Here is an 18,372-nt window from a genome sequence, read left to right as displayed (position 1 = left end):
TGTACGAAAGATATACATATCCACTACTTTGCAAACGACTAGAAAAACTGGCAAGTGGTAAAATTCATAAATGTATGCAGCCGATACTTAAAAAAATCGGATTACTTTTTCTAGGTAAATCGTATTTGATAGAAAATTTATTTAGATAATATTGTCTCACCCTGGTTCTTTCTTAATCATTGAAATAACGTTTTACTTATTTTTTTGATATGAAGACTGGTAAACGATTTTTTAAAAATTTTTTTTACATCTGAGAATCTACCTATTTAACAACGTCAACAACTACGGAAGATGAAATCGTGAAATAGTGCAGAGTTACAGCCGGATCACTTATTGAAAATCAGCACAGAATAGAAGGCTACTTAGGTGACTCCATATGTACTAAGTGAAGGCAAACAAGTTACTTCGTACGATATGATACAAACAAATCGCGGTTTAAATGCATTCACTGGAATCTATCTATCTATCTATAGCCCAAAATCTATTATTCATGTGTTAAATATAGGCCTCTCCCATTTGTCTTCATTTGTCTCTGTCTTCTGTTTGTCTTTTCCACATTGGATGTGCGCTTTGCTCAATGTTATCTTTCCATCTCATTTGCGGTCGACCTCTTGACCTTTTTGCAGTACATGGTCTCCAGCGGCCAATTTCTTTATTCCATCTTCCATCCTTATATCTTTCTTTATGCCCAGCCCATTTCCATTTTAATTTCAATGCATGTTTGACAGCGTCTGTTGTTTCGGTCTTTCGTCTTATCCACTCGTTCCTCTTTTTATTTCTCAACGATATTCCCAACATTTTTCTTTCCATAGCTCTTTGAGTTTTCTTTATTCTATCTAAGTTGCTCTTGGTACACGTCCACGTCTGGGCACCATATGTCAGAACAGGTAGGACGCATGCATTAAATACCTTCGTTCTTAATTTTAAAGGTATTTTTTGGTTTTTGATAATATGAGAGTTTTCGGAATGCAGCACCCCATTCTTATTCTTCTGGTTATTTCTTTAGTCTGGTTACTTTTGTCTGCTCTGATAGCTTGTTCTAAGTAAATATATTCTTGGACGTGTTCTGTGTTTGTTCCACCTATGGTAATTACTGTCTGTCTTCTGTATTAGTCATTATTATAGTTTCCTTTAGATTTATTTTTAGTCCTTTCTCAAGAGATGTTTTTTCTAGGTCTGAAATCATTATTCGTAGTTGTTTCATAGTTGTTGCTATCAGGAGTACATCATCGGCGAATCTTAGATGATTTAAATATTTTTTGTTTATACAAATCCCTTTATTGTCCCAGTCTATAGATTTAAAAATGTCTTTCAACGCCAGAGTAAATAGTTTGGGTGCGATTGTATCCCCTTGTCTGATACCTCTACAAATTCTAATTAATGGAGTTTGCAAATCTCTGTCTAGCTGAATTCTCATAGTGGCGTTTTAATATATATTGTGGATTAACATTTTGTACCGTGAATCTATTCGGCAATTAACTAGCGCTTCTTCTACTGCCCATAGTTCTATGCTGTAAAACGCTTTTTCATAGTCAACAATCGCTAGGTATATTGGAAGGATGTATTCATTGGTCGTTTCTATCAATATTTCAAGGGTGTGAAGGTGGTCGCTTGTGCTGTACCCCTTTCTAAATCCTGTCTGTTCAACTGGTTGGTATACATCAAATTTGGTGTTTAGTCTAGTTGTGATCACCTTAGTGAAAGTTTTATAGATTTGTGACAAGAGAGATATTGGTCTATAGTTAGCTAATTTGAATCTATTTCTTTTCTTATATATCAGAATTGTATTTGCTTTGTTCCACTCTTGCGGTATTTGTCCTTCAAACAAACATTTATTGAAAAGTATCTTTAGGTAGTCTTTTATCTTTTCCCATCCTTCTTTTAACATTTCAATTAGAATTTCATCGTCTCCCGGAGCCTTATTTCTTTTCATATTTCTAATTGCTTTTTCTATTTCTTTTCCGGTTATGGTGGGTAATATTTCAGAGTTTATATTCATTATTTTCTTTTTCAGGTTTTGTTGAGTTGTATCAGGTGGACTGTTTTTAGAGCTGTAGAGGTCACTATAATATTCCCTTGTTATCTTAGATATTTGGATTCTGCTTTTTTCTATTACACCTTGTTTATTTTCCATCTTTATGATTTTATTTCTTCCTAGGTGGGATTTGATAGATCTTAAGTTAAAAACTGACCTTACTTTTCCTTGCCTTTTTGTTATTTTTGGTGTCTCAGCAAGCACATGTAAAAATTTTTTTCAGATAACGGTGGAAGCTTTTTTTGAAGTATTTAAACCTGCAACCCCTTGTCCACGAAAAGGAGAGATTAAGTATACCTGTTAGTTTTAAGAAATTTCCTAAAACAAGGATTATTTTGGACTGCACAGAATTACTTTTACAAAAAAGCAAGTGTCTTAAGTGTCGCGTAATAACTTATTCTCAGTACACAGGGGACCACACATTAAAAGTTATGATTGGAATAGGACCATCTGGTCTTAACTACATTTGAAATCCTGTTCAAGATGGCCGTATCTTAGACAAAATTATCTCAAATTTTTATTCAATCAAGATTATTGGATAAATTGACACCAAATGAGGATGTTATAATGGTAGATAAGGGCTTTTTGACAGAAAATAAATGCATTGAAAAGAAAATCGAATTATTGAGATCATGATTTTTAGAAAAAAGAAAACAATAATAATTATCAATGCAAGATGCTCTTTGTACTGCTGAAATTGCTTTAGTAAGAGTAAACGTTGAAAGAACTATACAACTGCTAAAAATCTTTAAAATTCTTAAAGCAAGAGTTAATTTATTCCCAGTTCCTTATATGGACTCTGTTATAAATATTATTTCAGGTATTGTAAACTTTTATGCACCAATACTTAGTAATGATAAATATTAATTTATATTTGAATATATCTAAATTAACAGATGTGAGTGTAGTTAGGTGTAAATATTTTCTCAGTGAAGTAAAAGTACCTATAAGAAATGAAACAATTTTTAAAACAAGTTATTTTTATGTAATTGGAATAAAACTGGTATTACATTGTAAAAATATATATCTACCGAAATTTGTAACATATTTTGTATAAATTCTACATCAAATGGTACTTTGATCACCCAAGATGGGCCTTGGGTGAATCACCCAAGATGGGCCTCTAGTATTTCTTAAAAAGAAACATAATATTAAGTACACCTAATTACTTTTTAATCATAGGGTTTTTTCTTTCTGTTGTCTATGTGTCAGAGTTAAAACACACCAGTAAAAGATGCCATAAAGTAAGTTTTACTACCTTTACCAAAATTTTAAAAATTTTAGAATGTATTTTGTCCATTATTTTATATTTTATATGTGTATTTTTAATGTTGAGTGTCAATGCTTTTACAAATATTCTCAACGACTAGTAAGTTGCACTGAAGAATAATTGTGATATTTTATAAATATTTACATATTTTTCTTATTACAGTGTCTTGAAAAAGGAATAAAACCATTCCGAAAGCTAGACAAAAAGTCAATAGAGTGTTTCATTAACATCCCGGCCAATTTTCTGACTGCAACCCCTCTGACTGTGTTGTTTGTATATATATATATATATATATATATATATATATATATATATATATATATATATATATAATATATATATATATATATATATATATATATATATATATATATATATGTAAATACTCTTTTCTTTTGGGTGTGGTAGTCAATAAAAACAGAGCTTTGCTAAGGCGTACTATTTATTCTGAATCCAAGCTTACGGTGGTTTTTTGCCACCTTTATCAAGGTCTACAAAGAAAATTACTATGTTTTAAACAGTTTGAATGGTGCCAAAAAAAAAGGCTATAAAAAGTATAAAAAACTTACCCGAATGTAAGATTCGTGGCAGAAACAACAACGTTAAATAACATGATATACTGAAGTTGCAATTACACTTTAAAAATTACTGTTAAAAAAACACTTTAAAATTTCTAAATACGTTAAAAGTTAAAAACAAAAATTAAGGACGACATGTTAACACAGTCGTCGCTGCAGGCTTGATTTCAGTCACATTTCACGAGCAGAAAGAGAACGTGGGTGGACAATTATTGTTTAAATAGTTAGGAGAAAATACAAAAAACAACTTTGAAATTAACGTCTCACAAGATACTGTTTATGAATTTTGAGTACTACCAACTGTATTACCAACTTAAAAATAAGCGGGAAGTTCAAAATGTTATTCATGACATAAGCAATCGAAAGAAAATAGTATTTAGTAAATAGGTTTAGAAAAAATAATAACTCAAACAAAACAAATCTAAATTAGTAACTGAAGTTTGATCACAAGTATTCAATTAATACTGAAATATTTAACAAAAGAAAAGAACAAAGAAAACTCTGAGATGCAAAATAGCTCAGTCAAAAGTCAATATAAAATTGTAAATTTTGCTAAGATTCTGGATCTCAGATCTCTTATTAAGATTGTTATTATCACTCTTGCTGATATGTACCATCTCTAAGAAAGTTCTCTTAAATTCATTTTTCTCTCTGGCTAATATTTTTACATTGTTGAAATCTATCTTATGGTCTAGATCGATAGTATGCTCTGCCAAAGCACAAGTAGGTTTGTTTAATCTACAATCACTCTTATGAGAAATAATACGGCTAGACAGATTCCTTCCAGTTTCACCAATGTACGTGGATGGATATTCAGTACATTGAATGCAATAAACAACATCTGTAGTCTCTAGAGTGGTTAGGGGTTGTTTTATATATATATGTATATATATATATATATATATATATATATATATATATATATATATATATATATATATATATATATGTATATGCTATACAGCTGACGTATGGTTTTGATGTTCTTGTTAGCTATTTTGATATTCTTAAAGTCTTTAAAAATCTTAGTGAGTTCAACAGTTAGTTTTGGAATATATGGAAGGGCATAAAAATACACACTTGTTGAAGCTGAATTATTTTGTGCTGAGGGCACTGATTGTGACATAGTAAGTCTGTTGTTTCTATTAACAAAGGGAACATTAAAAATTAATTTATTAATCAGTCTTAGAGGATATGAATTTTCAACAAAAATATTACGTAAGAGGTTGAGATCATGTTGGAGATAATCCGGATGAGATAACCTTTTGACACGTTCTTTCATCGCTAGGACTAAATTAGGTTTCATCCTCGGAGGATGGTGAGAGTGGTAGCTTATGAATCTATTGCTACATATGGGTTTTCTATACCATTGTGTTTTCACAAATGAAATGTGACTGAAATCAAGCCTGCAGCGACGACTGTGTTAACATGTCGTCCTTAATTTTGTTTTTAACTTTTAACGTATTTAGAAATTTTAAAGTGTTTTTTTAACAGTAATTTTTAAAGTGTAATTGCAACTTCAGTATATCATGTTATTTAACCTTGTTGTTTCTGCCACGAATCTTACATTCGGGTAAGTTTTTTATACTTTTTATAGCCTTTTTTTTTGGCACCATTCAAACTGTTTAAAACATAGTAATTTTCTTTGTAGACCTTGATAAAGGTGGCAAAAAACCACCGAAAGCTTGGATTCAGAATAAATAGTACGCCTTAGCAAAGCTCTGTTTTTATTGACTACCACACCCAAAAGAAAAGAGTATTTACATATATTTTTTCCAAACTAGTCAAAAATTTTGGACTACTTTTTCTTATATATATATATATATATATATATATATATATATATATATATATATATATATATATATATATATAGATATATATATATTTTGATATGATTAGGGTTTATAGAAAATAATTTATAAGTTATATACTACATAATATTAGATATTTGGTTGTTTTAAATAAATTATATACTAGAGAATTTTATAAAAATTTATTTATGTGAGGGCATTTTTAATAAATTAGCATATAATAAGTGTAAAAAGTTGTATTTTAATGTTGTAAATATATTTAAGTGAGCCATGTGCCTAGGCAACCAACTATACAGTAAGTAATTGACAGATAGAAATTAATCATAATACGAATATAAGTGGGGTTATAATAATATATTGTTTGAAATGTGTATTTTATTAAATTAGAGTGTTAGTTACTAATTTGAATGTTTATTCTGATCTGAAAAGCCTAAATGTCAACAAAATTATCAATGGAACATTAACGAATTCTCCAGAGTGCAGAGTGTGACCATTGTTTACGGTCGACATTCTGGAATAATGATTATGTCGGTGGATGGAACAGATATTTTTTCGAGAACATCTATATATAAGTAATGGAACAAATTGGAACATGATCTCTTGCCAGATGATTCTGGAATATCCAAAAAGATATAAATACCCGTGATTTGGATTCAAGATGGCAGTTTTTAGTCAGAAGTCAAGCAGTTAAATAAGAAAGTCCGTCCAGTTCATTTAATTCGTCAATCAGTTACAAATAGTCCAATTGTTTAATATAGTGAGTTAAATGAAGATTAAAAATTATGCATATATTTTAATGCACATTTATAATTATACACAAATAATTATTGAAGATTAAAAAAGTATATTAGAAGAATATTGGAAGGAATTAAAATTATATTATGATTGGAGATTAGTATAAATCAACTTATAATAATTGGATATTGGTATATTGAAAAGAAGAATAAATATAAATGCTGTTTGCTGGTTTGCTTGGTGGTGTATAAATGCTGGTGAAGAAAAATATATCTTAAATTGGTAGAAGCTGATAATTGGAAAAAGTAATTTCAAAAAAAAACAAGGATAACCGAAGTACGAAGACATTCAGTGGTGATTAGAATATATATAGTGGAAAACAGTTCATTTAGGCATTCAGTGAAAGAAAGGTACAAAATTTTGTTAATATAATTTAGTTAGTGTCATAACAGTTTCAATTCTGAAGATAGTTTGTTTAAATTTTACATTGTCTATAGAATTTAATTAGTTTTATAAGAATATCAATTTAAAGATAGTTTATTTTAAATTTACATTGGCTAGGTTAGATATATATGTGTGTTTCATAATAGTTATAATAAAGATAATTTAAAAAAGTACTTACAAACTAATTCTTTGAGAACCGCGATAAAAACCCTATATATTATATTATTAAAAATACTCATTGCTCATCATTCAAACAAAAAACACATCATAACAATTTGGCGCCCAACGCGGTGGCTCTCTATTTAAAAGAATTAGTTTGGGAAGATAAGTGCTCTCATATAATTAAATTAATTATCAGTAGAAAGAAAAAGTATAGATTTTAATTATATTTGAACAAGTAAAGTCTCAAAATGTCTCAAGGAAAGAAAGGTACAAGAAGCAAAAAGAATGAAGAAGATGTGGAAGTAGAAACACAACCTATACAAGAGGAGAGTTTAGTTCAAGTTCCACAAGATACTGCAGAAATGAATCCAGAAAGAGAGGAAAATGTCAATATGGCAGCTTTGATGTCATTAATGATGCAGATGAACAAGACAATAGAAGAGAATTCAAAAGAAGTCAAAGAAGACATGAAAAAAATGGAACAGAAAATGGAAGAGAATACGAAGAAAATGGAAGAGAATACGAAAAAAATGGAAGAGAACACGAAAAAAATGGAAGAGAATTATAGAAAATTAGAAAAGAAAATAGAAGATAATAATAATAAAATTGTAAAGCAAATAGAAAAACAAATGGATAAAAAACTTGAAGCTGCAGAGAAAAAAGTAGCAAATGAAATAAAAATTATACGGAATGACTACAAGAAAAGGATAGAAAATGAGAGGACAGAAGTAAAGAGGATTATTCAAGATAATAAGATAGATATAGAACAGAAAATAGAGTTACAGAAATGTAACTTAGAAGTAAAAATTAACGAAGACAGGAGAAACACAGAAGAAAAATTAGACGATATACAACAAAATATCCAAATAAATAGTAATCAAATAAGAAATGTGGAACAGAGAATAGATGATATTTCACAAATGAGAGACATAGGGAGACCTTACTTAAATTTAACAAATGAGACTGGGATTAAATTCTCTGGTAATATAAAAAATTTGCATCCTAGAGTATACATAAATAGTTTAAAACATAAATTAAGATTGGTGAATAATATTAATGATATTAAAGATTATATTAGAATGACATTAAATGACAATGCAGCAACTTGGTTTGCTAGTATTGAGAATGATTTAGATAATTTTCAAACATTTGAAAATAAATTTTTAAATTATTATTGGGGTGAATAAAAGCAAGCCAAGTTTAGAGAAATTCTATATTTTGGAAAGTATAATCAAAATTTAAAATCAAATATGGTAGATTATGCATTGAAATTGATAACAGTTGCAAAATATTTAGAACCACCACTTAGAGAGGATGAAACAGTCTTAAATGTATCTAGACATTTTGATGCTGATGTTGTGCAAACCGTAACTGTACAAAATATTCAAACAATAGATAGTTTTATTAATTTTATTCAAAGAATACAAAGAGGCAATATGACAAGTAATAATAACAACAGAAAAAACAACAATAACTTTCAATATAATAAAAATGATAATCAACAATATAGACAATCATATAACAATAATACTAGGTATGGTGATAGTTTACTAAATTTTAATAATACTAACAGTAATCCAAATAGACAGAACTTTAATAATAATACTAGTTATAATAGACAAAATTTTAATAATAATACTAATTATAAAAGACAACATTTTAATAACAGTACTAATAATAATAGACAAGATTTTAACAATAGAAGAAATACAGAGCGACCTAACTATAACAGACAGGTAAATTGTGTTCGAAGGAATAGAAGCTGTGAAGACAGGGAACGAAATAGTACAAGGCAAGAAAATGTGAGTAGAAGTCATAGTAGGGAAAGACATAGGACATCAGATCCAAGTGGTCAGATACAATCTGACAATTCTAATAATCAAAATTTTGTGCAGTAAACTTTCTGAATTACAAGTTAGGCCATTGCTATTATGAAAAACCTTCTGAATTTATTTCTTTAGATGAAGAGAAAATTATTGAATCTATTAATTTAATTTATATAAATGCTTTGGCCAAAAATAAAATGATTAAAATTATGATAGATACTGGTTCAGAAAGTACATTAGTCTCGGAGAATTTTATTTTTAATACATTAAAACTATCAGATATAATAAAGATTCCAAAAATTAAAATTATTGGTGCAAATAATAAGAAGTTGGGTGAAATTGATAAACTAGCCAATTTTAAAATTAATATTCTTAATAAAGAAATTAATATGCAAGGATTTATTGTCAAGGATTTATGTGTTGATATATTAATGGAAAATGATGAATTGGAAAAGAAGAAAGTAAAGATAGATTTTGAAGAAAAAATGGTAACTTTGGAAGGGCAAATAATTAAATTTATGCAGAAAGATGAGGTAGAAGAAGGAATAAGAGTTGATAGGATATTATTAAAAGAAAATAATGATGTTTATGAAGAAGAAATGTATTTTGATGATAGGGAAATGTCCCAAAAGAATGTAAAGAATAATTATTGTAGTGAATATTTAAGGAATGGAAATTTTAAGCAGATGGATGCCTACGAGGCGGAGTGCGTAAAATTGGAAGCAAGGAATAATGAGTACATAATGAAGAATAATTTTATTTGTAAAGAAGAAGATATGATAAAAGTTTTAAATTGCCCTGAAGAATATAAATCAATAGTCATTTCCATATTGCAGCAACACAAGGGACTTGTCAATAAAGAAAATAGAATTGCACAAAATTATATCCATAGTATAAAAGTTAAAGAAGAAAAAGATTTTAAAACAAAATCATACCCAATACCATATAAATACAGAGAAGAAGTAAACAAAACAATTAATAATATGTTAGAAGATGGAATCATTGAGAAGGCAGATACACGTTTTATCAACCCTATAGTAGTAGTGCGTAAAAGGTCAGGTGAAATCAGGTTATGTTTGGATGCAAGGAATATTAACAAGATCACTGAAAAGCAATTTGAAGCACCAATGAGTATAGATGGAATACTAGGAAGAATTACAGGAATGTCATTTTTCACTAAAATTGATTTACAGCATAGCTTTTGGTTAATACCTCTAGAAAGAAAAAGTAGACAGTATACAGGATTTCAGATAGATGGAGTAGTATATCAATTCAAAGTAGTACCATTTGGACTTCAATCATCTTGCAGTGCTCTATGTAGATGTCTTCATGATATTTTGGATCAATATGAACATTTTGTAATTCACTACATTGATGATATATTAATTTTTTCTAAAACGGCTGAAGATCATGAGAAACACCTAAAAATTATAATAAATAGATTAGACAAAGTTGGACTAAAAATAAATCAAGAAAAATGTACATTTTTTCAAAAAGAAGTCATATATCTAGGTTATAAACTTAACACTAAGGGAATCGAAATGGATCCAGAACGGACACAAGTCATTCAGGAATATAAAACACCACACAATTTAAGAACTTTAAGAGGATTTATTGGAATAATTAATTATTATAAAAGGATGATACCAGATCTAAGTATAAAAGAAATTCCATTACTTGAACTACTGAGAAAAGGTGTAAAATGGAGATGGGATCAGAGAAGAGAACTAGCATTCCAAGAAATTAAAAACATTTTTCTGTCAAATTTGAAAATATACTATCCTGACTACACACAGCCATTCATATTAAGAACAGATGCATCAATAGAGAGATTATCAGGGGTATTATTACAAATACATGATGGGGTCGAATACCCAATACAATTCATTTCAAGAATTACAAAGCCACATGAAAAGGGTTACTCAGTTTCAGAATTAGAACTAGCAAGTATATTGGTTTATTTGTTGGGTAATGAATTTACAATAGAAACAGATCACCAAGCTTTAACGTCTATATTAAATAACAAATATGGAAACAGTAGAATACATCGGTGGAGTCTAATACTTAGTGAATACTGCTTTGAAATCAAATACATTTCTGGAAAATCCAATATAGTGGCAGATGCTTTATCAAGGTTAGAAAATATACCACAAAAAGGGCAGCGAACAATAAAAATTGGATTAAATCAATTAGTAGAAAGTACTGGATTATATTCTAAAGAAGAAATTATAAGAGATCAGATCAATTTGAGTGAAAAACAAAAAGTCCTTAGGAAAGATGGGGTATATTATAAAATAATAAATGGCATAGAAGTATATGTAATAACTAGAACTTTAGCAAAGAAAATATTGAAAAATTTACATAACAATTATATGCATATTGGTTCAAGAAAGCTATGGATGCTATTTAGGGACAATTATTTTGCAAAGAATGACATAAGTATAGCAAAAGAAATTACTACCCAATGCCCAATATGTCAACTAAACAAAGAAAAGAATTTCAAAAACCAGAACACATATAAATCTAATGTTGTATATGAAAAACTAAATACAGTTTCCATGGATTTTATTTCAAATTTAGTTCTCAGTCCAACAGGAAAAAAGCATATACTAGTGATAGTTGATTTATATACAAAATTTATTAAACTATATCCCTGCTTTAGAACAAATGTTAAAACATTAAAATTATATATTAATCAATTTTTCGAAGAAATAGGACCATTTAGAAATTGCATAATAGATAATGCTACATATTTTAACAACCAAAAATTTCGGACATTTTGTGAGAAAAAGGGAATCAACATTCATTTTACAAGTATCAGACATCCTCAGGCAAATCCTGCAGAAAGATATATTAAAGAAGTTATAAAATATTTAAGGATACTGTGCCAAAATCAACACGAAACTTGGCAGCAACATATACCACAAGTAGAGTATTTTTTAAATAATACACATAATTTGAATACAGAGGAAGTACCAGAATATTTAATGTTTGGCCATATAGGAAACAGAAAGTGGATTAGTGAATATAATCAGGATATGTTAGAACAAGTAATGCAGAAAGTGAATAACCGAATTAGGAGGAAAGCTGAAAAATATATCAGAAGACAAAATCGAAATATAAAAAAACCAATCACATTTCAAAAAGGAGACCTAGTGTTAATTCGTTCACTTAGAAAAAGTAATGTTAAAGAAAACCGTTGTAAGAAATTACAACCAATGTTTGAAGGTCCATATACAATTGAAAATCAGAATGGACTAAATAGTTATGTGTTAATAGATGCAGAGAACAGACTAAGAGGCATATTTCATATCAACGACATTTTTCAATATCATGAAGAGATTGAATAATGATTTCTATACCTTTAACACAAATATAATAACACTAATAACTTACTGATATATCCATTTTATTCAATAGACTTGATTTGTTAAATGGTAGATGGTAGATTTCATTATTTTGAATCAATTTGACAGCATACTTGTTGAATTTTGTATATATGGAAATTAATTTGTACCCTAAAATTCATAATTTGGGGTTAGACACAAAATTGATACTATAATTGCTATAAAAATGTCTTTCTAATATAATAGTGTAAAAAAAAAAAACTTACCAATTTATATTGATGAAAGTTATTTTGAATGGAAATAATTCCTAGATTTTGTCTATAAACAAACAGAACACCATATCGATTATATTTTTAATTAAGGTTATATTTTATTCTCTGATATCGCATCCATTGCCCCATTTGACATGACAGTTTGACCATAGAATAGCCGAACTGTGCTCCGTTGTTCTCTGCTTTGACATAGACAGCGAACAGGGATGTATTTAACACATTTTAAATAATAAAAAAAAAATTGAATTATTAATTTATTAAATTTAATAAGGTAAAAAAATAATAAGTAAATTATTTATTTTAAATATTATTTTGGGGTATTGATACGATTAGGGTTTATAGAAAATAATTTATAAGTTATATACTACATAATATTAGATATTTGGTTGTTTTAAATAAATCATATACTAGAGAATTTTATAAAAATTTATTTATGTGAGGGCATTTTTAATAAATTAGCATATAATAAGTGTAAAAAGTTGTATTTTAATGTTGTAAATATATTTAAGTGAGCCATGTGCCTAGGCAACCAACTATACAGTAAGTAATTGACAGATAGAAATTAATCATAATACGAATATAAGTGGGGTTATAATAATATATTGTTTGAAATGTGTATTTTATTAAATTAGAGTGTTAGTTACTAATTTGAATGTTTATTCTGATCTGAAAAGCCTAAATGTCAACAAAATTATCAATGGAACATTAACGAATTCTCCAGAGTGCAGAGTGTGACCATTGTTTACGGTCGAACATTCTGGAATAATGATTATGTCGGTGGATGGAACAGATATTTTTTCGAGAACATCTATATATAAGTAATGGAACAAATTGGAACATGATCTCTTGCCAGATGATTCTGGAATATCCAAAAAGATATAAATACCCGTGATTTGGATTCAAGATGGCAGTTTTTAGTCAGAAGTCAAGCAGTTTAATAAGAAAGTCCGTCCAGTCCATTTAATTCGTCAATCAGTTACAAATAGTCCAATTGTTTAATATAGTGAGTTAAATGAAGATTAAAAATTATGCATATATTTTAATGCACATTTATAATTATACACAAATAATTATTGAAGATTAAAAAAGTATATTAGAAGAATATTGGAAGGAATTAAAATTATATTATGATTGGAGATTAGTATAAATCAACTTATAATAATTGGATATTGGTATATTGAAAAGAAGAATAAATATAAATGCTGTTTGCTGGTTTGCTTGGTGGTGTATAAATGCTGGTGAAGAAAAATATATCTTAAATTGGTAGAAGCTGATAATTGGAAAAAGTAATTTCAAAAAAAAACAAGGATAACCGAAGTACGAAGACATTCAGTGGTGATTAGAATATATATAGTGGAAAACAGTTCATTTAGGCATTCAGTGAAAGAAAGGTACAAAATTTTGTTAATATAATTTAGTTAGTGTCATAACAGTTTCAATTCTGAAGATAGTTTGTTTAAATTTTACATTGTCTATAGAATTTAATTAGTTTTATAAGAATATCAATTTAAAGATAGTTTATTTTAAATTTACATTGGCTAGGTTAGATATATATGTGTGTTTCATAATAGTTATAATAAAGATAATTTAAAAAAGTACTTACAAACTAATTCTTTGAGAACCGCGATAAAAACCCTATATATTATATTATTAAAAATACTCATTGCTCATCATTCAAACAAAAAACACATCATAACAATATATATATATATATATATATATATATATATATATATATATATATATATACAGTGGTATTAAAAAGTTCTGCATCACCTTACCAAATACATGAAAATAGAAGTTTAAGGCATTTACCTTAAATATTTTTTAACCATTTACTATCTACATCAAACAAGCACTTAAGCAACAATTTTGATTAATAAAAAAAATGTAGTTCGGAAAATTTTTTATTCAATATTACAAAAATTAGGCTATTTACATCAAGACGATATTGTACATCACATTGAAGTAATTTAAACTAATTTTAATATTTAATTGGTCAGCCCTTGTTTTTAATAACTATTTCACATCTTTAGGGCATGGATTTTATTAATTTTTGCAGTTCCTCCATGGAAATACATGATGCCAACCGTGGATTAGAGATTCGATTAATTTCGTTTTATTTGTGGGTTTGCTTTTGGAAATGATATTTGATATCCTTTGCCACAAATTCTCGATGGGATTGAGGGTCGGTGATTGCGCTGGCTAGTCCATACTATCATTTTCATTACTCTTTAGCTTTAACCAATTTTGCTCTATGACAAAGAGCATTATCATCCTGAAAAATAAATCTTTCTTCGCCAAACAAGTCTTTTCCACGACGCAGCATCTTATTCTGTAGTACCTCAATGTATTTATAGCATTTATCATCCCAGAGACAAAGTGTAGGCGAGCAACTCCTCGAGCGTACATGCAACCCCATATCATAACGAAGGTTGGATGTTTAATTGTGGGAAGAACACATTTTGGAGAAAATTCTTCACCAGGAAATCTTCCGACGTAGGCATTTCCAGCATTATATTATATTATTATTGGAAGTGGATTAATCACTAAACAGTACACTCTGCCACTGATCTGCTGTCCAGATTCGATGTTCCTTGGCCCATTTCAAACGGTGCAATCTTTGCTTTTCTGAAAGCAGTGGTTTCTTCCGTGCCTGTCCAAAACTATGTAAGCAGCCTTTTTCTCACAGTGGAAGTGCACACGCTTACACCTGAGAATTCAGACCACAGCTTCGTCAATTGGGTGAAATTAAGGCTTCTATCTGCCAGACTTTTTCTTCTTAACGCAGCGTCATCCCGAACAAAAATTTCCTTTGGTCGGTCACTACGCGGTCTGTCGTCGATTTTTCCTTGTTCAGCATACTTCTTAATGACTCTAATTACTGTGGATTGATTACAGTTTACTGCGGATGCTATTTCGCGACTAGATTTGTCGTTTTTATGGTGAAAAATAATTTCAAAACGCTTTTCGTCCGATAATTTAGTTTGTTTGGTCTGGGATGGCATTTTGACCTTTTTATCAAAAATTAAAGAGCAAATAAATGTGTTAGGGTAACTACAGTGTTTACATAGTCAATATATGAGGCAAATTTGTCATTAAGATTCAATTTAATAGTACTTTACCGACTCTACCGAATAATCACCTCATAATTTTCTCATCATCCAGCCTCAAGAGTCCACTGCTGAACATAGGCCTCTTCCTCATGTTTCCAACCCCGTCTATCTTGCGCCGCTCTTATCCAGTTTTTATTGAGTCTTCTTAAATCGTCAGTCCATCTTATAGGTGGTCGACCGACGTTTCTCTTGTCTTCCCTTGGCCTCCATTCCAATAACCTCTTTGTCCATCGCCCATCTTTAATTCTGGCTATGTGTCCTGCCCATCTCCATTTTAGTCTGGCTATCTTCTCGATGATGTCAGTCACTCCGGTTCTTCTCCTGATGTTTTCGTTGGTTATTCTGTCTCGCAGAGTTATTCCTAACATGGACCGTTCCATTCTTCTCTGCGTGACTCTCAGTTTGGTAGCTGCTGCTTTTGTTAAAGTAAGTGTTTCTGCTCCGTACGTCAAGACTGGGAGGACGCACTGATCAAATACCTTTCTCTTTAGGCATGTGGGCAGCTCACTTTTAAAAGTTTCTCTCAGTTTTCCAAATGCTGCCCACCTAAGGCCGATTCTTCTCTTCAGTTCATGAGTCTGGTTATCCCTGCCAATCATAATTTCATGTCCCAGGTATTTATATCTATCTACGAGTTCTATTTCTTTCCCACCAATACTGATGTTCTGGTTGGGTACCAAATTGGTCATGATTTTTGTTTTCGAGGTATTTATATTTAAACCTACATTTTCTGTAGCCACAACGAGTTCCTGTACCATCTCTCTTCTTGCCATACCTATATCTTCAGCTATTATAAGTATATCATCGGCGAAACGTAAGTTGTTTAGATATTCTCAATCTATTTTTATTCCCTTTGTCATCAAATCTAAATTCTTAAAAGCATGTTCTAGCACCGTATTAAAAAGTTTAGGTGACATTGGGTCTCCTTGTCTAACCCCCCGTTCTATTTTTATGCGATTACTGTTAGTATGTAATCTGACAGTGGTTGTTGCCTGCAGGTATATTTTGTATAATAATTTAGTATATCTATAATCTAGCCTGCATTCTTTAAGCGCCTGTAATATTTTACTTAGCTCAACTGCGTCAAAGGCTTTGTGAAAATCAATAAATATTAGAACTAGAGGTTTATTGTATTCCACTGCTTTCTCTATTAGGGTTTTTATACTTTGTAGATGGTCATTTGTTCCGTAACTTTTTCGGAATCCTGCCTGTTCCCTTGGTTGATAAGTCTCTAATTTTCTTTCCATTCTCTTAACTAGTATTCGCGTAAACAACTTATATATATATATATATATATATATATATATATATATATATATATATATATATATATATATATATATATATATATATGGCTGAGGAGGCTAATCGGTCTGTAATTCTCTAAATTTGCTTTGTCTCCTGCTTTGTGTAATAGAATCATAGTAGCGTTGTTCCAGTCTGTTGGAATATTGGCGCTGTGAGGGCAGATATTGAAAAGTTGTTTAACTTTTTAAAGTAATATATCCTCTCCAATTTTTAGTGCTTCTGATACTATTGCATCTTCACCCGGGGTTCGATTATTTTTCATTTTCTTCAGGGCTTCTTTGATTTCTGATTTTGTTATATCGGGCATTAAATCTGATCCTTGGTTTAATACCCCAGTTTTTAGTGTAATTGGAGGTTCCGTATTGTTATCTTTTTTTTTATCTATATAATTGTGTAGAACTCTTCGACTATTCCTAATATTTCATCTCTGTTCATTGTTTCTTCTCCAGCTCTGTTTCTCAGTTTGTTAATTTCTATTTTCTCCTTTTGTACGCTCCTCTTCAAAACTTTCATGTTCTTATTTTGCGCAATTGCCTGTTTTGTTTTTTTCTACATTGTAGTTTCTTTTGTCTTTTCTATTGCCTTTGTGATCTTTGTGATCGTCTTATTTTCTCGGATTATGGGAAATCCCTGCAATCTTTTAAAACAAGTGCTGCCACCTATAGTCGTTTGAAAACGCGAATAATGTTTTATAATATAATATTATATAAATATACGATTTTTATTCAAAAATATTTTACTTACTTAATACTAACAAACGACAACAGAATAATATTTTAATCTAATAAGTACAACTTTCATAAAAAATAAGTCACTTTTGGAGGGTCGCTGAAATTTTTCCGTAAAGTCCTTTTATAAAATCGAGCTACGTATAAAATTAGCGTAATTTTAGTTTGGAAATTTATTTGTTGGAAAAGCTTGTGTTTCGTATTTTGGATTTTTTACCGATCACCAAATTCTCAACCAATTTTTAGGATCAACAAAATTTTCAAAAGAATTAGTATTTAAATTTTTAAAATAATAAACTTACTACATGAAAAGACCGGTCTTTTCACCTCCAGATAAATATTGTCCTACCTAGCAGATAGTTATCTGAAGGATAGACATTTATTTATAAAACAAAATGTACCCGTATTTTTACGTCATATTATGTTGCGGTTACTTATCTCTAAGATAAATGTAAAATTTATTTCGAAAAATTTAATAACGAATAAAAAAATAATACATGTTTAATGACTTTTTTCAGGTTTTTCCATAACACTAAAATATTATATATGGTTAGCTCAAATATCTTCAACTTGAAAAAGTTCAGTAATGTCTTCATTTAGCAATTCATCGTTATAATTGTCTTAATTTTGATCTCTCGACAGGTTATATTCGTAGAATGTTGCTATAGATTAGAACGGTTGGATCTTTTCAACCTTACAGCTACTTTCACTAAATGAAATAATACCTGAACCTTCTC

General features: G+C 29.5%; 1 protein-coding gene across 3 annotated transcripts in view; it reads left to right on the top strand.

Annotated features, from left to right (window-relative positions):
* LOC140445872 (testisin-like) overlaps window positions 1–18,372 on the top strand; it is a 169,969-nt gene that overhangs the window by 5,273 nt on the left and 146,324 nt on the right. The gene's annotated exons all lie outside the window — the stretch shown is intronic.

The sequence above is a fragment of the Diabrotica undecimpunctata genome, chromosome 7 (genome assembly GCF_040954645.1).
Source record: "Diabrotica undecimpunctata isolate CICGRU chromosome 7, icDiaUnde3, whole genome shotgun sequence".
Classification (NCBI taxonomy): domain Eukaryota; kingdom Metazoa; phylum Arthropoda; class Insecta; order Coleoptera; family Chrysomelidae; genus Diabrotica; species Diabrotica undecimpunctata.
Note: the sequence above shows the minus strand (reverse complement) of the source record. Positions and strands in the feature narration are given on the sequence as shown.